This window comes from Microtus oregoni, unplaced genomic scaffold (assembly GCF_018167655.1).
Source record: "Microtus oregoni isolate MIOR12 unplaced genomic scaffold, Mior012 000015F_ref0000493, whole genome shotgun sequence".
Classification (NCBI taxonomy): Eukaryota; Metazoa; Chordata; class Mammalia; order Rodentia; family Cricetidae; genus Microtus; species Microtus oregoni.
Window position 1 is genome coordinate 43,187,984 of NW_024543074.1, and position 13,624 is coordinate 43,201,607.

General features: G+C 48.0%; 1 long non-coding RNA gene across 1 annotated transcript; it reads left to right on the plus strand.

Moving 5' to 3' along the window:
* Window positions 1-9,244: 9,244 nt before the first annotated feature.
* LOC121456227 lies at window positions 9,245-12,908 on the plus strand. Its single transcript, XR_005975620.1, has 3 exons — window positions 9,245-9,466; window positions 11,842-11,923; window positions 12,854-12,908. It is a non-coding gene; the product is annotated as an uncharacterized LOC121456227 (long non-coding RNA).
* Window positions 12,909-13,624: the final 716 nt, after the last annotated feature.

Consider the following 13,624-nt stretch of genomic DNA (forward strand, 5'->3'; position numbering starts at 1 on the left):
AAAGGTCATGGGGAGGGGGCTAGGACAAAAATAAGTGAGTGTGGCTGTGGGAGGAGGTGAGACTTATGCTGACCATTACTGCCTCTACATAAATTTTGGGGGGGGGGCTCTGGTACCCTTGATGGTTGAGAGCCAACATGTGGGTGCTGGGAATCAAACTTGGGTCCTATGGAAGAGCCCCCAGTGTGCACTCAACTGCTGAGCCATCTCTCCAGGCCCTCTGCATACTTTTTTGAGGGAAGAAAGACTTTAACTTTGTTGTTTGTTTTCTTGAGACAGGATCTTATTCAGTCCTAGCTGGCCTCAAACTCAACTGTGTAGCCCAGAGCAGCCTTCCCCTTCCGATGCTCCTGCCTTAGTCTCCCGAGGGCAAGCATGACAAGTGTGTGCTACTACACCTGACTAACTTTAAAATGTGTGCATGCGCCTGAGTGTGTGCATGTTCATGCACTTGAACAGGTGTACTTGCAGGTGCCCTTAGAGGTCAGAAGAGGGCACTGGATCTCCTGAAGTCTCCTGAGTCTGTCAACATGGCTGCTGGGAGAAAATTTCAGTCCTTAGGATACAGCTGGAAGTGCTGTGAAGGGCAGAGCCATCTCTTCAATCCTCCTGACTTTTCCTTCCTTCCTTCCTTTCTTCTTTCTTTCTTCCTTTTTTTCTCTCGTTTTCTCTTTCTTTCTTTTTTTGAAACAGAGTTTCACTATGTAGCCTTGGCTAGTCTAGAAACTCATTCTGTAGACCAGGCTGGCCTCAGACATAATTAAAGTCATGACCACCCCAAAGTAATGTTTTTAAATGAAGGAAAAACAGTGTTTGAGGACAAGTGATCTGAAACAGGTGATTGGGTGTCCATAAACGACGTCTTGGAACATGGCCACATGTGCTGTCTGTGGTTGCGTTTGCGCTGCAGCAGAAGCTTGGCTCATCCAACTTAAGACAGTGGCTGTCTTCCTCATACGGAAAGAGCAGGTTGACACTGACCTTTGCTCTCAAAGTTGATGTCCATCAAAGCTTTTTTTCTTAAATGACATAGAAAGAACCTTCTCTAAGAGCAAACCACACAGAAAAAAAAAGTGCAAAAATCTTTAAGCTGGGCATGGTGGCACACTGGCGCACACCTTTAATCTCAGCACTCAGGAGGCAGAGGCAGTCAAATCTCTGTGAGTTCAAGGCCAGCCTGGTCTACAGAGTGAGTTCCAGGACAGCCAGAGCTACACAGAGAAACCCTGTCTTGAAAGACCACTGAAAAAAAAAATAAAAGAAAAAAGAAAAACCTTAAGTACTAAGATCGGGATGTAGGACTTACCTGGCATACACAAATCCCCGAGTTTAATTCCAGCATCATATAAACCCAGTGAGATAGCACAAAACTATAATATCAAGCATTTAGGAGGTGGCAGCAGGAGGATCAGAAGTTCAAGGTCATCCTGGATTATGTAAGGAGTTTAAAGCCAGCCTGGGCTACCTGAAGCTTCATCTCACACAAAAGGAAGGACATATGACATGGTTCAAAGAGTTCATTTTTCTTCAGCTTTTACACTTTGCATATTTTGATGGTTGGGTTTGGGCTCTTTGTTCTTAGATTTAGATTTTTGTTTCTCTGCACGTAAGGATGGCCTGTCCCTGGAGAATCCCTCTGGGGTTCTATCTGGGGAGACAAAGTTCCCTCTGTAGAAACATGGCAACCAGCCTGGTAAAGAGCAGCCTTAGCAAACTGAGCTCACTGCTTGCTCTGCCCCCTGCTGGCTGACCTTGCCTAGGCCAGCCCCAGGTTCCCTGTTTAAGGAAGGTTTTAGCCTCCCCAGGCTCTCTGGTTCTTCAGTGGCTGATCCCACAGGGTTGAAAGGAGATGCTGATCCCACACCTCAAAGGAGGTCCTAAGATTTGTCCAGACCACACGCTCTAGCTGAGAGTTTCCAGGGGATGAGCCTCACACAGATAGTGCCACGTCTCCCAGATATCCAGCACACAGGATCTGCTCAAGGCCCTGAGGAGTGAGCCTTTATGTCCTCGAGTGTGCTGTAGTCTAGCCTGTGGACGGCTGAAGGTTTTCAGAGCACCTGTTCCTCTCTATCCCACCGAACTCTTCACGGTGTACAACTGTAGAAGAACCTATGTGATTACTCCAGGACCAATTGCCTCTGGTCCTTCCGGGGTGAGCATGTGACCCTCCAGGCTGGGCCTGGCCTGGATTACCCATGCTTGATACCCAGAGCCTTAGAAAGGCAAGAAAGGCACCTGGCACTCTGCGACCTTAAATACATATTGGTGAATGGATGGATGGATACGTGGGTGGGTAGATGGACAGGTAGATGAGTGAGTGGATGGATGTATGGATGGATGGATGGATGGATGGATGGATGGCGAATGGCTGGATTGGGTGTTAGATGGATGAGTGGATAGATGGTAAGTTGATCCATGGATGGATCAATGGATAGATAGGCGGATATGTAGATGAATTGATAGAATTAGAGAATGGCTAGATAGATTAATGGGGGGATGAGTGCATGGATGGATGGATAGATGAGGGACACAGCTTCACCTTCTTTTCTAATCCCAGGATCCCCAAAGGGACCAAGGGTAGATGAGGACAAAAGGACTGGACACAGTGGTCCAGGCTACATTATGAAACTGGAAAAGTCACTCCCTTCCTAGTGTCTGGGGTAAGTCAAGGGGTGGGGAATATGTGTCTGGAATAGAGAGCCTTGGAAATAAACCATCTTGGAAAGTCCAAGTTCTAGAAACTGTATGTCAGTTGTTTTTCATCTGTCATGTGTTTACTGAGTGTATGCCAAGAATGAAATCATGGTGGGTGTGGCAGCACACACCTTTATTCCCAGCATCAGGAAGAAAGGCAGGTAGATTTCCATACGTTAGAGGCCAGCCTGGTCTATGTAGATATTTACAGGCAAGCCAGGGCTACAGAGAGAAACCTTGTCCCTAAAGCAGACAAAACCAATAACAATGAAGGGATCATGGTTGGGGGCTGAAGACTCCTGCCTCTTGACTTTCTTTGCTTACCTCAGACCCTTTGCCTGCTGGAGTGAACTGAGCAAACACCTGTGCCTGCAGCTGCTCTGAGCACAAGACCTTGATGGCAGGGGAGTGGGTTCTGTTAAAGCCTGCAGCTGAAAGATCCCGAGAGCTGGGGTGTGGCTATCAGTTAAGGATCCCTATATAAGCTTCCCTGGAGCACAATGAACTTGGCACTCTTGTATCAAGGATGACCCGTGTCCCCATGTCTCTGTCTGTCTGTGTGGGTGTGTTTTTGAGTCTCTGGCTTAGTTCCCGGCTCACGTACCATCCCATCCCATAGTGCAGGCGCTACAGATCATGAAGAAAGCAGACATTAATGATAGTAGCTAGTCAGGAATGCTGCACACAGGCTTAGGAGCACTTTTACTTTTTGTAATGTACTTTGTGTGCTCATGTATATTTGTGTGTGTGTGTGTGTGTGCGGGCCAGAGAACAACCTTGAATGTCATCCTCAGGAATGGCATCCAGTGCCATTGAGACAGGGTCTCTTGTTGGTCTGAAGCTCACGGTTAGGCTAGCCTGGCTGGCCATCCAGTCCTAGGGATCCTCCCATCTCTGCCTCCTCCGCACTGGGATCACATCTGGATTTTATTGTGGGTTCTGAGGATTAAGCTGAAGTTCTCATGCTTGTAAGGCAGGCACATTACCCACCAGGCTGTCTCCCAGCCTAGAAGAACTTTTACCCCATGCACAGGACATTTTAGGGAGATGTAATCCTTCACTAGACCTTCGAGGGTACTGTGGTATCTAGGAATCCCAAAGAGGGGATCTCAGAGTCATAGAATCTTAGGAGATTCTTAAAGGAGTAAACTGAAACCTTATAATGTTTAAAACTCCAGCCTTAACACAGGAAAACAAGAGGAACCTAAGACAGAACTCATCCCATGCTCCCACTACGTAGACAAAGATGTAAAGTCAAAAAGCCCAGCCGAACTCTCATTCACCTCCCATTATGAAGAGATCAGACTCATTCAGTGAACAAGAACAGCAACATGCAGCCGCATGCTGGGGGCCGCCTGCAATCCCAGCACTAGGAGGGGGAGGATTAGGAGTTCAGTGCTTATGTTTAGTCTCGTTGCCAAGAGCTGGTTGGTGCTAGATGCTGGTGCTGCTGAATCCCTCAGAAAAGAGTCAACAAATGCCCTATGGGTGATTAGTTACTGTTCTATGACGAGACACCATGACCAAGGTAACTCTTATGAAAGAAAGCATTTAACTGGGAGCTTGTTTACAGTTCTAGAAAGTTAGCCCATGTTATCACGGTGGGCAGTAGCTGAGAGCTTTACATACTGATCCACATGCAACAGGAAGAGACAGAGAGAGAAAAAGACATACATACATACATACATACATACAGACAGACAGAGACTGGGACTGGCATGGGCTTTTGAAACCCCAAAGCCCACCCCTAGTGATACACCTCCTCCAATGAGGCCACAACTCCTAATCCTTTCTGAACAATTCCACTAACTGGGGAGCAAACATTTAAGCCTATGAGCCTATGGGAGTGGTGCATTCCATTCAGAACACCACACTTGGCTAGACTATGGTAGAACCAGAAACCCAGAGTTTTTCTATTGATTTGCTTATTATTTCAAAGGCTTCTACCCTGCCAACATCCCCTTACTTTTGACAGGGTCTCACATACACTATAACTCAAACTTACTGCATAGCTGAGGATGACCTCCTGCCTCCACCTCTCCAGTGATAGCAATAGGAGCCTGTGTCACCATGTCTGATTTATGCTGGGGATCAAACCCAGGACCTCTTGTATGCTAGGCAAGCATTAAACCAACAGAACTACATCTCTGCTCTAGCATAAGTCTTGGGAAGAGTGCTGCAAACCACTGGTCCAAGTCTTTTGTGCTCTGGTGCAGGGAGAAGCCAGAGCCTTTACGGCTATCAGCCAACACAACACATCGCCAGCCTACTACAGGGGCAATAAGACTCTGGCTTCATCCAGCTCCTCTTCCAGGATACATTTCTGGATTTCTATAGCATTGAATGACATACAGATGTTTCCAGATGTCCTTTTTATTAACAGCTCTCCAACACATCCTCCCTATGTGGATGGTTTTGTGGTTTATATTTTGATGCAAAACTTCCTGCATCCCAAGACTGGCCTTATCTTTTCATCTTTGCTAGAGATAGCCTTGAACTCTTGATCCTCCTGCCTCCACCTCCCAAGTGCTGGGATTAGAGGTGGGTAGAATCACACCCTGTTTATGGCAGTGCTGGGGATTGAGCCCAGGGTTTCATGCAAGATAGAGGAGCCCTCTACAAACTGAGCTGTATCCCTAGTCCCTGATCATCCTGGCATTTCTCTCTTTACTGCCACCATTTCGAGTCAACCCACGGATGGGGCACCGATTGCAGCTCTGAAGGCCACTATTTTTAGAGGACCTCTGCTAGGCTGTTGCTGTAATCGAGGAGCAGGAACATTGCCACATCTCTGGAGAGATTCCAAAACCAGTGATTGCATCCAGAGCCTTGCTTAGGTTCCTATCATGCCACCAAGCAGGGCATGCGTGGCATCTGGAAGAAGTGTCCTCAGAAGGCTTGCCAAGGGGAAAGAGACTGAAGAAATCAAGTCCCTGTGGCTGAGCTGGCAAGTGACTTCACCCTGAGTGGGACTGGGGCTGGCACTGCCGAGCTCCTGAACGTGGCTCCTGAACGTGGTTCCTGGGGAACTAAGTGTAAGAACTGGATAACGCCAGAGCAGGAGCACAGAACTGAAGGCGATGCGAAGGGAAGGAAACTGTAGAACCAAAAAGAAAATCGCCAGCCCAGACATGGGGGCCCCGTGCTTGCAATCTCACCATTTCGGGAGGCTGAAGCAAGAAAATCATGTTGAGTACCAGGCTAGCCTGAGCTATGTGGCAAGAATAAGAGTCTGTCTCAAGAGAAATAACAGAGAAAGAAATTCACAAGGAAGGGTGCAGCCGACCTGCAGACCTCAGCCGGATTTCAAGAGTGTGGGAACCTGACGGCACTCAGACGACATGGTGATGTGTTACTGATGGAGAGTTAAGATCGGCCTAGGCAGCATAGATGACACCCTGCCTAGAAAACAAACAAACCCAACCCTTTCCAGGGCTGGAGAGATGACTCGGCAATTAAGAGCACTGGCTGGTCTACCGGAGGACCCAGGTAAATAGTCCCAGAACTCATAGGGCAGCTGGTAAGTAGTTCCAGTTCCGGACTATCCACTGCCCTCTTCTGGCCTCCATGGACACTGCATGCGAACAGTAAACAGAAACTCTTTCAGGCAAAGCATAGATACACATAAATTAAGAATAAACCTGGGAGCCAGGAGTGGTGGCGCACGCCTTTAATTCCAACACTCAGAAGGCAGAGACAGGTGGAGCTCCGTGAGTTCAAGACCAGCCTGGTCTACAAAGAAAGCCCTTTCCAGGACAGCCAGCAACCAGGTCCACTACACAGAGGACCCCTGTTTGGGAGGGGAGGGTGGGGGTGGAATTCAGAGAGCTGGACCCCGAAATCCCATCAACTCCCTTTAAGAGAGAGATGGTCACAAAGCGGTAGGTAGCTGCTTACCATAAATCTAGTATGCATTTATTATTTTTAGGGGGCATTTCACACATCAGTTTAAACCATGAAACCCAATATGGACAATTGAACAGATCCGCCATATACAGGCTACCCATGCATGCTTGCTTCAGCACTGCCAGGGCATAAACTTTAATTTCATTTCACACATACCACAGCAAGTATGTGGAGGATGGAGAACAACTTAGGGAGTCCCTTCTCTCATTCCACTGTGGAATTCCAGGATGGAGGCTCGGGTCATCAAATGTGCACAAAAAGAGCCGTCTCCACAGCTCACCAGGTGCAAATGTCAGCAATGGCTCTTCCTTAGGAGGACCCTCAAGTTGTTCAGGATTGTTCCAGAAGATAGTGTCATAGGAGGTGACAGCCCCCGACTGTCCTGAAGAACCTCCAGGCTGGTCTTAAACTTCTGCCCCTTCTGCCTCCACCTCCGGAGTACTGGTATTACAGTGTGTGTCGTCATCACACCTAGAAAAATGTATTTTAACAGTGTAGCCCAGGAAGGTTTACAAAGTCCATAGCACTGTTATACTCTGGGCCCGCACACTCACATCTGCTTCCTGACACCCGAGCAGAGCAGGCCTCTTTCTTTTTTTTTTTTTAATATTTATTCATTTATTATGTATACAATATTCTGTCTGTGTGTAAGCCTGAAGGCCAGAAGAGGGCGCCAGACCTCTTTACAGATGGTTGTGAGCCACCATGTGGTTGCTGGGAATTGAACTCAGGACCTTTGGAAGAGCAGGCAATGCTCTTAACCACTGAGCCATCACTCCAGCCCTCTACAGGCCTCTTTCATAGGAGGCCCAAGTCCTGAGACTGCAGCATGAGTCACCACGCCCAGCTCAGTTCCTTCAGTGCCGAGAACAGAACCCAGGGCTGCATGTGTGCTAGGCGAGCCCTCTACCAACTGAGCCACATCATATTCACATTCATATTGTGAAATTCCACAGCAGGAAATAATCTTCATGCCAAACGGTCAGGAACTATAAAGAGAATCAATCATCATTATTATTATGTTTTATTTATTCTTTGAGAATTTCATATAATGCATGTTAATCATATTGACCCCCACTGCTCCAGATCCACCCCCGTCTCCCCACCTTCCCACCTCCAGTTTCATGCCCCCCTTTTTTAAAATTATTTATTTATTTATTTATTCAAATATTTCTTTATTTATTATGTGTACAGTATTCTGCTTACAGCACCAGAAGAGGGTCCCAAATCTCACTACAAATGGTTTGGAGTCCCCATGTGGTTTCTGGGAATTGAACTCAGGACCTTTGGAAGAGCAGTCAGTGCTCTTAACCTCTGAGCCATCTCTCCAGCCCTAAAATTATTTATTTATTTATTTATTTATTTATTTATTTATTTATTAAAGATTTCTGTCTCTTCCCCACCACTGCCTCCCATTTCCCTCCCCCTCCCCCAATCAAGGCCCCATCCCTCCTCAGCCCAAAGAGCAATCAGGGTTCCCTGCCCTGTGGGAAGTCCAAGGACCACCCACCTCCATCCAGGTCTAGTAAGGTGAGCATCCAAACTGCCTAGGCTCCCACAAAGCCAGTATGTGTAGTAGGATCAAAACCCATTGCCATTGTTCTTGAGTTCTCAGTAGTCCTCATTGTCCGCTATGTTCAGTGAGTCCGGTTTTATCCCAGGCTTTTTCAGACCCAGGCCAGCTGGCCTTGGTGAGTTCCCGATAGAACATCCCCATTGTCTCAGTGTGTGGGTGCACCCCTCACGGTCCTGAGTTCCTTGCTCGTGCTCTCTCTCCTTCTGCTCCTGATTTGGACTTTGAGATTTCTGTCCGGTGCTCCAATGTGGGTCTCTGTCTCTGTCTCCTTTCATCGCCTGATGAAAGTTAATATTCAGGAGGATGCCTATATGTTTTTCTTTGGGTTCTCCTTCTTATTTAGCTTCTCTAGGATCACTAATTATAGGCTCAATGTCCTTTATTTATGGCTAGAAACCAAATATGAGTGAGTACATCCCATGTTCCTCTTTTTGGGTCTGGCTTACCTCACTCAGGATAGTGTTTTCTATTTCCATCCTTATGCATGCAAAATTCAAGCAGTCCTTGTTTTTAACTACTGAGTAGTACTCTAATATGTATATGTTCCATACTTTCTTCATCCATTCTTCCATTGAAGGGCATCTAGGCTTTCATGCCCCTTTTTTTGTTTTTTAAAGTTCTTAACTCTTATGCAGCCTCTGAGAGAGGTCTTGAGGAGAGAGCATTTCAGACAGGATTCCTGGGAGCCTGCAAGAAGGCACCACATTGCCTGGCCATCATCCAGCAGCTGGCCAGCAGGTGGCAGTATCTATCCACTTTCAGCTTCTCCAGGCCGTGCCCAAAGATACTCCTATAAACAAACAGTAAACTAAAGCCCAGAGAAGAGAGTTAAAGAAAATCCCCAATCCTGGTGCATTGTTCTGGTCTGAGTCACGGCATCTCACCCTCTCCCATACAGACCCCTTTGGACGGGCCAGTCCGTGGAGAAAGGGGCTCTGGAGCATTCCAAAAGCGTGATGTCATCTGGATGCTTGCTTCCTTCCAGGGTTTGTTTCCATCAGGCTGCGAGGAGGCCCGGACACCTGCTTACTTACAGTCCCACAGCTGAGGGGGTTTCCTCTTCACACTTAAAAAAGCACAGTGTTGCACTCAAAGCTTTCCTCATATGTCAGATTGTTTTCTCCGGACTGACTCCAAGAAGCAAAGACAATGACCTCCGCCAAGGAATGGTAACCGTTAATTAGCCATCAGTCTTGCTGGTTGCTTCCGCCTCTGAATTAAGGCCTCAGCTATGCAGCCAAAGGAACCGGCTCTTAATCCTGCCTCAGCCTCTTCAGCTGACTTCAGGTAAAAGTGATTATTTTGATTACATGTACAGCAAGTTAGGAAAAGTAAATGAAGCCGACGGCCGTGCAGGCCTATAGTCTAGCACTGGGGAGGTGGGGGCAGGAGGATCAGGCATTTAAGGTTATTCTTAGCTACAGAGAGTTTGAAGCCATCCTCAGATACGGGAAACTTTGTCTCAAAAGACAAAATCAAATCCGTCAGTTATAATAGAATATAATCAGTACTGCCGGGGTGTGGCGACGCACACCTGTAATCCCAGAGTCTGGGAGGCCAATACAGTGGCAGCCCAGGCTGAGCAGGGAGACCTTGTAAACTCGCACACTCTATACCATTCTCTACAAAATCTCTCGGGTCATTACCCCTCCCTGCCTCTTCTAGTCTTCTAGTGGTCATCAATTGACCACTCTCTCTAAGGTTTCAGCACCCCTGGTGGACCTTGAACTCACTACTTAGCAGAGGATGACCTTGAACTCCTGACTATCCTACTTCTACTTCCTGAATGCTGGAACTACAGGTGTAGATTGTGTTGCCTTGCCCCACCTTGAAGACCTAAGAGCCTGTATGTATACTGATGGTGATGATCAGAGACAGGGGAAAATCTGGACTGGGCTGGTAGAGTGCTTGCCTAGTATGCGCAAAGACCTGGGCTAGATCCCTGGTCCACACAAAGGAAGTTTGACGGTGCAGATGAGGACCAGTAATCCCAGCACCCAGGAGTGGAGGCAGATCTGGGGTTCTAGTCATCCTCAACTACATTGCCAACCAAAGGTCAACCTGGGCTACAGGAGACTCTGTCAAACAACAAAAAACACCTAGATAAATCAAATCTTGGGCTGGAGTTGTAACTAGAGTAATTGGCTAGCATACCAGGCCCATGGTTCTATTCCTAGCAAAGAGTGTGTGTGTGTGCGCGCGCGTGCGTGTGTGCACACGTGCGTCTGCACATACACACGTTGGCAAAGATGTGGAGAAATCTGAACACTGTGTGTTGCTATGGTAAAGATGGTGCAGTCACTGTGAAAATCAGACCTGTGGTTCCTCAGCAAGCTCGGCATGGACGAATGAAGTTCAGTGGGAGAGAAAGAGTTGCCTGGCACACATAAGGTCCTGCCTTTATTGCCCAGTGCCACAAGGAGAGGAGAGTCATATTATCACACAGCCATCCTGGTTTCACTTCCAGGTAAACACATGAGGGAATCCGCACACTGGCATTCAAGTACGTGTCCCCAGTTGTAATAGTGGCTCAGTCACAATAGCCAGAGAGTTGAGATGCGTTAACTCCCACCAGCCAATGAACTGAATGCAAAATTCAGCAGACTTCCACACAGAATATGATCAGCCATGAAAAGGAACTACTGACACGTGCTACAAGGGAGATGAAGTAAGACATGCCAAATGAGATCGGACCCCAAAGGGTAAAAGTGGATAAAAGAATCCATAGAGACAGAAATCCAATCCGTGAGGGTGGGAGTTCACAACTGTAAATAGGAGCACTTGGGAGGGAGAAGTTGGGGGTGACAAGTTCAAGGTCATTCTCAACTACACCAGGAGTTAGTTCACAGCCAGCCTCAAACACATAAGACCTTGTCTCAAAAGACCAAAAATGGGAGAGGAGAGAGGAAGTGAAGGGAGAGGGGGAGGAAAAAAAAGACAAGGTAGGACTGAGGAGGAAAAGCAAATTGATCCCATCTCATCCTCGGACGGGTTCAGGAGAGGTGGGGACTGACTGCTGAGAAGGTACTGGCTTTTCGAGGTCAAGAAAACGGCGTGGAGTTAGACGCAGCATTTACACAGCTGTGCACTCAACCCTTGCCCCTCCCTTACCCAACATCCTGCAGCAACCTCCTAAGGACTCCAGGCCCTGCAGGAGTTGATCCCTCCTCTGTCTCTGCCTCTTGCTGCCTCCACACCCTGGACCCCTCTGGTCTCCAGGCACTAAAGCCCCATTCCCACCACTGTTTCCTACATGTGTCCGCTCAGTCCTATACTGACTTTACCTCCTCTGCGTCCTCCTCAAATCTCTCAGATTTGGCCTTTGATAAACACCCCACTAAGTGCTCACATCTGTCACCTAGCACATGTCCCCTGTCCACAGTTTTTGTTCCGGCTCACATGTTGTCATTACTATGCTGTATCCATCTCCCCTGGGCTGGGATACAGGATGCAGACTATGAGAACAGAGATCTTATTTTTGCGATAAAGCTTCTGAAATTAGGGCTCGGCACATAGTAGGTGCTGAATAAATATAAATATCCAATCGATGGATTTTAGGACTAGATATGACATTATAATTAAAAGGTATACAGGGATGGCAGGATGACTTGGCAGGTAAAGAAACTTGTCCCCAAACTTGACAACCTGAGTTCTCTTCTTAGGACCTGCATGAACCCGAGAGAACCAAGTCCTGCAAGTTGTCCTCTGACCTCTACCTGGATGCTGCGGCACTCGTGCTCCAAGGTAAGTGCATGCACACACCTGTACACACAAATTCATAACCGTGTGACTCAAGGAAAATGCTCAGTAAAAGTCAGCAGCTATGACTGTGTGCAAGGAGACCACTGACCTCCATCTTGGCAGGGCCAGCCCTCTTCTATCTTCTTCCCCCACCACTTCTCCCATTTTCTTCTTTACATTTAATTTATTTAGTTGTCTGAGAGTCTCAAATAGCCCAGACTGTTCTTTACCTGCTAAGTGGTTGAGGATAGCCTTGAACTTCTAATCTTTTGAGCACTGGGCTCTCAAGTGTGCATCACTAAATCCAGTCTTATGTGGTGCCGGCCATCCAACCAGGAATCCATGCCTGTCAAACACTCTGCAGACTGAGTCAAAACCCCCAGCCCGGTTTTGCATATTTTTGAGACAGAGTCTCAGGTAGCCGAGGCTGGCCTTGAAATTGGTGTGAAGCCAACGATAACCTTGAACCCCTGATCCTCTGGCTTCTCCTGCTTCAGCCTCACAGTGGGGACACAGGCTCCTCACAGTGGGGACACAGGCTCCTCACAGTGGGGACACAGGCTCCGCTGGTTTCTCACATGAGCTCGCTCTTATCCAAAGTTCTGTCATTCCCATTCCAAAGGTTAGACTGCCCAACCTGCTTCACCTCTTGTGTTTCCTCTACCTTAGGCCCCAGGCTTCCTGGAAAAACCATCAAAACCTCCTGTCTACTGGAAGGTCCCCAAGGGTGGGGCAGGGCTGCGGCACCCACCTGTTCTATTGGCTCTAGCTGCAGCAGGCACTCATTCAATGCTCACTGGGTGAAATAGAAAGCCAGAGGACACGTTTTCCAGTCAGACCTCTCAAGAGGCTTGTAAGTCTCTGAACTAGTGACAGATTCTGAGGATTTTTTAAAAAAGAACTTTAAAAATTACATTTTATCTTTTTAATCAGAGCCGTGAAGCATGTGCCTCACGTGGGTCTCAGGGATCAAACTCAAGTTTGGCAGCAAGCACCTTTGTCTGTTGAGCCAGCTCACTGGCCCCTGAGGATGAGCATTAAAGAAGCTCAGAGAAGAACCCATGGACAGTTTGCTGTCTGCTCTGTGGCTACCAAGCAGGGAGCCATCTCTTGTTAAAGCCGGGCCACCTGTTTCCTAGGGACTCCCAGAGATGGCCGCTTTTCCACACAGACCTGGGTGGCAACGTGGTCTCCTTGGCTGACCCTCTTTGACCAGAGCGCACTCCCCAAGACCAAGGGAGCCACCTGCCCAGGGTTGGGTTCCCAGCTCCACAATCTGCAAACTGTATGACCCTGGGCGAAGCACTGTCTCCTCCGGGCTTTTCTGCCCTGCAAAGTAAGTGACTATACCTGTGACCCGATAGAGCGGAAAGGCATGAAATCTGATCAGTCCGGGAAGGTCTCGTCTTGGTTGCTGAGAAACCTCAATTTTCGGTTTCTCAACAAACCTTCAGTAAGTAGCAAGAATGTGGAGCAAAGTGTACGGAACAGGACTTTAGCTTGACTTTAATTCTAATTTTCCGAGTCTCCTTCCGTCTGGAGGCATCAGGTCTGAGACTGAACCGACCCAGGTAGGAGGTGACAGGTACCCCGGGAGAGCACCCTCCCCCGCACGCCCTTTCCCTGCAGCTGGTGACACCCAGACTCCAAAAGTGAAGCACCCGGGGTGGGGCGGGGCAGGGCGGGGCGAACAGCGAGCGAACC